The following is an 8,559-nucleotide window of genomic DNA, read 5'->3' as shown; positions in this document are numbered from 1 at the left end:
TCTTTCTATCTAGTTGGTGGTTAGTTGCAGTTTGGAACAGAGTGGAATCTGAAACATAAGCAGCTCCAGGGAATAAAAGTGCTACTTTGAACAGATTCCAGGTACTTAAGGCTCAGAAGTCTCCAAGGATCATGACTTCACGCCATGGATAAGTGTTTAGTGCTAAAAGGTGCATTCGAGACATTGGTAGTTCAGTACGATGGGAGTTAGCTGAAGAAAGCCCACAAGCAGTATTTCATTGGTGCAACTGAGAAAGATTTATGCTGAGATACATTTTACTGCAGCTCACTGAAAGCAGGCACTTGGTAAAAGCCAAAATTGTGCTGGTGATTAGACACTTACCAGCAGACTCTGGAATGCTGGGGAACTGTGTAATGGGAGAAGTGGCTGAACCACAAAGTCATAACTACTTGAGGCAGTCCAAGTCAGAAAGACTTTTGAGGGCTTTTCAGGATCTTTGAAAGCGAAGAATTGGAGTCCTGGTTGAGATAGGGGTTTAATGAGAATTAGAGACCCACAGAATCACTAATATCTAGTGGCTTTTTGAGAAATAAGACCATCACCTGTGGGACCTGTATTGATGGTGTCAGCCATTTAAAGTACAGTCTGTGGAGTTACTGATCACAGTTTGTTAATTCACATTTATCTCATTTTAATTCTGATTGTTGGAATACAAACTATATAAATGTATTGTAAGCGGTTTCACTTCTTTAACCTTATATATTAAAGATTGCCTTGGCATTTAAATATAAACCCTGACACTTGTATTCTTTTGCACATTATTTTCTTTAAAAACATTATGGTCTGTCATAGAGATGTACAGCACAGAAACAGACCCAACTCATCCATGCCGACCAGATATCCCAACCCAATCTAGTCCCAATTGCCAGCACTTGGCCCATATCCCTCCAAACCCTTCCTATTCATATACCCAACCAGATGCCTTTTAAATATTGTAATTGTACCAGCCTCCACCACATCCTCTGGCAGCTCAATCCATATATACACCGACTTCTGCGTGAAAACGTTGCCCTTTAGGTCCCTTTCTCCATTCACCCTAAACCTATGCCCTCTAGTTCTGGACTCCCCCACCCCAGGGAAAAGACCTTGTCTACTTACCCTATCCATGCCCCTCATGATTTTAGTGAGATCACAGCAAAGGTTCCACTTGTTTAGTATTTACACAACTGGAAATTATTGAGATGTAAGAACTACATCTCAAGCAAGCATCCAGAAAACCGACGTGACATGTTCTTGCAAAAGAGACACATTGCAACAGATTTATTTGTTCTGGAATAATGCTGGGAAAAGTACCATGACAACTTTTCACTGGACAGACACGACCGTTTGGAGTTTTGCCTTTGTGGTTGGATGAGTCACATTGGTAAACGGCTACCCTGAAAATGGTGCACCTCACAGTTTCTTGTGGATAGACAGTGGGAAGAGATGCTGCATGTTCCTGAAATTTGAGTGATGACATCTGTACCTGGAAATTCTGCTCTTCTCACAGTCTGGTGGGAGTGGCTGTGGGTGAGGGTGAGGTGTATGGATAAGAAACTCAGACAATTCTTTAAAGTTGCTTTCAGATCTTTGCACGGACCTCTCAAATTTTAACGTTGATTTCTGTCTACAGCTTTGCAACTTGTAACATTGCATTCTGTGCACTGTCCTATGATGCACTTCATATAGTATGATCTGCCTGTATAGAATGTAAAACAATGCTTTTCACTGCTTCACCCTGTTTTGCTGCACAGTGTTTTGTAACAGAAGGAACTTGGCAGTGGAACAGTTTTTATCCCAAACTGGTGCACTGATGTATTTCGAGAGAGGGTGAAGCAGTTCTGGCAGCTATCGCAATGGAATTGTCTGTTCCCTGTGTGGGTATACTGGTGTTTGGTGCGGTCATACAATTGTGTGAAACCTTTATTGCAAAACTCACACTCGAATGCTTTATCGGACATTGGGACACACTGGTGTTTCAGGAAGTATGAAGAGCTCAAGAAAGCTTTATCACAAACTTCTCACCTGAATGGCTTGTTACCTGTATGGATACACTAGTGTACCACAAGGTATGCAAAGCTGCAGTAATCTTTATCACAAATCTCACACCTGAATGGTCTCTCAGCTATATGACCTCTGGTGTCCACGCAGATATGAGGAGATGCAGAAATCTTTGTTGCAAATCTCACACCTGAATGGTCTTTCCTGAGTATGGATACACTGCTGTTACAGGAGACTCTGACTGCATGAAGCACTTGTTACAAGATTCACATTGGAATGGTCTTTCTCCTGTATGCACGGGCTGATGAACACGAAGGTACGATGAGTTGCAGAAAGTTATTTTGCAAACTGTGCACCAGAAGGGCTTTTCGTTTTTCCGAATGCACCTGTGTACCTGGAGGCAGAATGGCTTCGTAAAAGCTTTGCTACAAACTTGGCATTTGAATGGTTTCTCAGTGGAGTGAGTGCACTAATGTTTCAAAAGTAATGAGGAAAGTGTGAACGTTCTGTTACAAGTCTCACACCTGTGTGGGCTCACTGGTGTTCCAGTAGGCACGAGGACGTCACAAATGCTTTGTCACAAACCTTGCACAATGAACGGTTTCTTGCCCATGTGTATCCACCAATGTGGCAGGAGGGTAGATGCTTGTATAAAGGACTTGTCACACATGTCACATTTGAATGGTTTCTCACCCATGTGAATGCATAGGTGTTGCACGAGGCTAAATGCCCGTGCCAAGGGCCAGCCACAGACATCACACTTGTATGGTTCCCCTCCAATGTACCTGTCTTTATGTCGACAACCACACTAAGACTTAAAATGCTCACATCAGAATTTTTACTTGCTTGCTCTCATGTACCTGTGTTAGGAGGTCTAACAGTCCACGAATCTCTTCTCTTACCTCTTGCTGTTCACTGGCCTTTGATTTGAGGGACCGGTGCTTCAAGATAATTGAATGTTTGAACCTACTTTCTCAGCTCAGATTTGAATAGATTCTCATCTTAAGGGAGGTGCCAATGCTTCAAGAACTTTTATCAATTGTGTGTGAAAGTCACTGCTTGCACAACTATGTTCACAGCCAACCATTTTACAAGTCCCTTTTCCCCGGTGCAATAAGCAAACTCAAAGCCTACCATGGCTTTTGAAACATTGCTTAAAAATGTGTTGCTGGAAAAGCACAGCAGGTCAGGCAGCATCAAGGGAGAAGGAGAATCGACGTTTCGGGCATAAGAGGTGCTCTGCAGTGATAATTTGTTTTATTTCAGACAATTCTGAGTAGATTTTCAGAAGGTGCTATTGATGTAGAGCCATTCTTTGATGGTCTGGAGGCACTGCAGTTTCTGTCCTTCCTGTCATTTTTTTATCTGCATCAAACATTGTTTAATCTAGCCTGGTCCTTCTGTAAGACAGTAAAAAGATATCATGATTTACTTTAAAATTATTTCGCCTGTCCACCAAAGCTGCTTTCTGCATTCAGAGAGCCCACATCCCCTGCCCAGGGTCAGGAACCCGGAAGTCTGGATTGGCCAACCTGACTCGGTCAGCTACCTCAGTCGGCTTTTGTTGAACGTGAGCTCTTATGATTGTTTTGTTACTGTATCTTCCAGCTAAAACGGAGGAATGAAAGCTTTGCAGAACGCCCCAAGTCTGTGTGCAAGAATCACCCTGACCTTCCCACAGCTGGTCATCCTAACACAGCGTCCTGCTCACATGCCCTCCTGTCTGTCCTTGGCATGCCGCAATGTTCCAGCAAATCACAGCACAAACTGGAGGAACAACATCTCATCTTCAGCCGAGGCACTTCACAGCCTTCTGGACTTTAAGATTAGAGTTCAACCCCTTCACATTGTGAACCAACTGCCATTCCTTCCCTTTCTTTTACCTTTACTCATTACATTCTCTGTCACCGTGTCCTCTCTCCCCTCCCCTCACCCCAGTGGGACTGTTGGCTGTTAGACACACCATTGTTCTGCCACTCTCCCATTCCAATCACTTAATCTGCACTATCAACATCCTTTCACTCTGAGCACTCCAGCCCTACCACCATTGCATTAATGCTGCCCCCTCCACATTTCACGTCAGCTCGGAAGAAGACTCATCTAGACTCAAAAGCATTGGTTTGCTCTCTCTGCATGGATCTGCCTGACCCACTGTGATTTCTAGCAATTTTGTTTTCAGTTCAGATCCCAGCATCTGCAGTAATTTGCTTCAACTGAATAAAAGGAGTCAACAGGCAGCACGGTGACTCAGTGGTTAGCACTGCTGCCTCACAGCGCCAGGGATCCAGGTTCAATTCCCGCCTCAGGCAACTGACTGTGTGGAGTTTGCACGTTCTCCCAGTGTCTGCGTGGGTTTCCTCCGGGTGCTCCGGTTTCCTCCCATAGTCCAATGATGTGCAGGTTAGGTGAATTGGCCATGCTAAATTACCCATAGTGTTAGGTGGATTAGTCAGAGGGAAATATAGGTGGGGTGGGCTCCTCTTCAGAGGGTTGGTCTGGACTTGTTGAGCTGAAGGGCCTGTTACCACACTGTAGGTAGTCTAATCTGCCTGACAACAACCTTGGGTAGTTTAATGACTGTGTGAATAGTTGGGGGGGTGGGGTGTAAAGGTGGTCAATTTGACTTCTTGGGAGAAGGTATAACTGTTCATGCAACAGGAAATTGTGCTAATGGTGGGTAGACATTATCGCCAACTCTTGGCCAGAGAAGAGTAAGAATGAAAGGACTCTAGCTAGTGCTGTCAGCACAGAAAAGTTGGGAATTCCTGCCACCTGCACTATCTGAAAGAGAAGACTATCTTTCATTGAGGAAATTGGCCTGATGTAGCAAACACCACTTGATGGTCACTTGAAGTTAGAAATTTGTAAAACAGAGAAGTATTTGCTTATTGGAAGTTAGGAAAAACTGTAGACTGTTTTCTATAAAGACTGTAATTCAATGGAGAGTACAGTGCAACATTACAGTTCTCAGTCATGTTAATAAAAAAATACAAAGGAGATGTTTTTGCAGTTTGAGTACTAGTTGCTTATTAACTAGTTGTTCACATTTAGTTTGCTATGTAAAATTTTAAACTTAGACTCTTTTTAAAATCAAGTTCTATAGTTGTCCACTGGAAATTTTATACGTTATTGAGTTCCACAAGGTTTGTTACATGACGGTAAAATTTGAATCTATTCAGTACAGCTCTGTTCTAGAGCAGGCAATTCCATAGCCTCCTCCTCTGTTACTGACTACCTACAGCCAGATACCATTATCTTCCCTTTTCCCATTTCACAGACTTTTTAACTTCCAAAAGTAATCAAAAGCAACAGCTTTGCTGAAGATAGCAGGACAAGATGCCCTCAGTCAGTATTCAAATGTGCAAGGTTACCACGTTTGAAAATTACAGTTGGATCGGAGCTCATGTTAGATAGTGGCACCACTGTGGGAAGGAAATAGATTACTTTTGAGCTCTCACAGCATGCACATGGATAGTGAGTCTTCCTTCATCTTCTGAACAGATTTGAAAAAAGTTCCTATTTTAGATTACTGTTATCGTTCATTAGTGCTTAGGAAGCATCTTCTTGATGTGTCTTGATGCACACTATGGAAACAGAATAATAAACTGGTGAGAAAATGATTACTAAAAACTATTATTCATTCCATATTCTATTATTGACAGTCATTTAAATCCTTTCAGATGTTATAGCTAGATGTGTTTGAAAATGGTGGACTGAAATTCCCTCCGAGCTAACTTTCTCAATTTAAATATTTTCTCAATTAAAAAGATAAGCTTCAAATTAAATGCATAAATAACACAAACGGTTTGGTGCCTGAACTAGCCAATATGGTTCCTCCTCAACCGATCGGCTGAGAGGTGACCTTGTAGAGGTTTACAAAATTATGAGGGGCATGGATAGGATAAATAGACAGTGGGGAAGTCCAAAACTAGAAGGGCATAGGTTTAGGGTGAGAGGGGAAAGATATAAAAGAGACCTAAGGGGCAAACTTTTTCACACAGAGGGTGGTACGTGTATGGAATGAGCTGCCAGAGAATGTGGTGGAGGCTGGTACAATTGCAACATTTAAGAGGCATTTGGATGGGTATATGAATAGGAAGGGTTTGGAGGGATATCGGCCGGGTGCTGGCAGTTGGGACTAGATTGGGTTGGGATATCTGGTCGGCATGGATGGGTTGGACCGAAGGGTCTGTTTCCGTGCTGTACACCTCTATGACTGACTAATACACTGTCATACTGTACTGAGTTAATGTGATTGCTTATTTTATTAACTCCTCGTATTTTGTGATCAATGAAAAGCAATAGCAATCCAAAACTCGTCAAAAAGCTGAACATTTCACACACTCACACTTCCCCAGGAATCGTCTAGGCTAAGTTAACATAATACCTATTATTCGCTGTTCAAAGCGCATTCTCATTTTAGAGTCATTTATAATTTAGGGAAGTTCCCCAAACACCACACCCTTTTTTTTGACTTTGCTCTGTTACTCTCTTATTCAGTTTCTAAAAAACAAACAAACTGCCATTTTATTCACCCCTTGCTCTCTCCCACTCTCTTGTCATTTACCTTCCCCCAAACCTCTCGTTCATCACCTCTATGTCATAAGCTATCGCTGCTGAAGACTCACCAAGTGGATAGCGAGAGGAAGGGAGTTAGCGAATAAGAGTGTGATGAGTAAGGAGGATATTTGCAAGGGGAGAGGGGTGGAGAAAGTCACTAACCTCTGCTTCACCATCCAATAAGATCATGGCTGACCTACCTCAACTCCTCTTTTGTGTCAGCTCATTACTACCCTCAATTCCACAATATCTTAAAATCTACCCACCTCTTTTAGTAATTGCAGTAATATATCCTTCACTGCACTCTGAGGGAGAGATTTCTAGACAATTGCTACAATCTGGGAGAAGAAATTCCAGCTGCATTTCAGTTTTAAATGGGTTCCCCCCCCTGCCCTTTACTCTATAACTGTGCCCTCTAATTTGAGATTTCTCAATAGTGGAAACATTTTCCCAACTTCAACTCTGTCAAGTATCTTGTATATTTTCAAACGTTTACCTCTCATTTTTGTAAATTCTAATGAATAAAAGCCAAGCCTGTTTAAGCGTTCTTAGTAGGTCAACCCCCTTAATCCCTGGAATGAGCCGAGTGAATCTTTTCTGAACAGACTCCGATGCCAGTACATCCTTTAGCAAATATGGGGAGCAAACCTATATACAGTGTGGCCTCACTAACACCCTGTACAGTTGTACAAAGACTTCTCTATTTCTAAACTCCAAACCCTGAGCAATAAGGGCCAAAATTCCACTTTCCTTCTCAATTATTGTTGTATCTGGAATCTTTTCTGAACAGACTCCAATGCCAGTACATCCTTTAGCAAATATGGGGAGCAAACCTATATACAGTGTGGCCTCACTAACACCCTGTACAGTTGTACGAAGACTTCTCTATTTCTAAACTCCAAACCCTGAGCAATAAGGGCCAAAATTCTACTTTCCTTCTCAATTATTGTTGTATCTGCACGCTACATTTATGTTACATGTACAAGAACACCCACGTCACTCTGTGTTGCACTTCCTCCCCCACGATTTCTCACAAACAAAGACGTGCTGACTGTCCCTAATCAGTCCTTGCCTTTCCAAATGCACGTAAATCCTGCCCCTCAGAATCCTCTCCAATAACTTACCCACCACTGATGCAAGGTTCGCCAGTCTTTAATTCCCTAGCTTTTCCAAACAGCCTTTCTTAAATAATGGCACCACATTGACTAATCTTCAGTCTCCTGGCACCTCACCCAGGGCTATTGATCATACAAATATCTAAGCAAGGGGCCCAGCAATCATTTCCTGAGCTTTCCCCAAAATTCTGGGGAACACCTGATCAGGTCCTGGGGATTTATCTTCCTAATGCATTTTAAGACCTTCAGCACCGCCTCTTTTGTAATACAAACTCTTTTTGAGGCATCATTATTTATTTCCCAAGCTCCCAAGCTTCCTTGTCCTTCTCCACAGGATATACTGATACAAAATATTCTAAATGGATAGTAAATCATTGAGGCCTGAGGATGATGCTTGTGGACACGTCACTAATATCTTTCTCATCTGTAAATGACCCATCAATTCTGGCTTTGGTTTGCACACAGGAGATAATCTTCAGTTCGTGCCAATATGTTAGGACAAAGTGTGAAAACTCAGTTAGGGCGCTTGAGGATTACAAGGAAGTCAGGAAAGACCTAAAAAGAGAGCTCAGAAGAGCCAGAAGGGGACACGAGAAGTTGTTGGCGGATAGGATCAAGGTTAACCATAAGGCTTTCTATAGGTATGTCAGGAATAAAAGAATGACGAGAGTTAAATTAGGGCCGGTCAAGGATAATAGTGGGAAGCTCTGTGTGGAGTCAGAGGAGATGGGGAAGCACTAAATAAATATTTTTCGACAGTGTTCACTATAGAAAATGAAAATGTTGGCGAGGAAGATACAGAGATACTTTCAACTAGACTAGAAGAGATTGAGGTTCACAAGGAAGAGGTATTAGAAATACTGCAGAGTGTGAAAATAGACAA

The 8,559-nt window shown here is 42.3% G+C and overlaps 1 long non-coding RNA gene across 1 annotated transcript in view; it reads right to left on the bottom strand.

The window, feature by feature from the left end:
* Window positions 1-4,913: 4,913 nt before the first annotated feature.
* The window catches only part of LOC122541269, an 11,413-nt gene continuing 7,767 nt past the window's right edge, over window positions 4,914-8,559 (bottom strand). The window contains exon 2 of the long non-coding RNA XR_006309545.1: window positions 4,914-5,585. This is a non-coding gene — a long non-coding RNA (uncharacterized LOC122541269). The remainder of the gene's footprint in view (window positions 5,586-8,559) is intronic.

This window comes from Chiloscyllium plagiosum, chromosome 37 (genome assembly GCF_004010195.1).
Source record: "Chiloscyllium plagiosum isolate BGI_BamShark_2017 chromosome 37, ASM401019v2, whole genome shotgun sequence".
Taxonomy (NCBI): Eukaryota; Metazoa; Chordata; class Chondrichthyes; order Orectolobiformes; family Hemiscylliidae; genus Chiloscyllium; species Chiloscyllium plagiosum.
The sequence above is the reverse complement of the archived record's forward strand: the minus strand, read 5'-3'. Positions and strand labels throughout refer to the sequence as shown.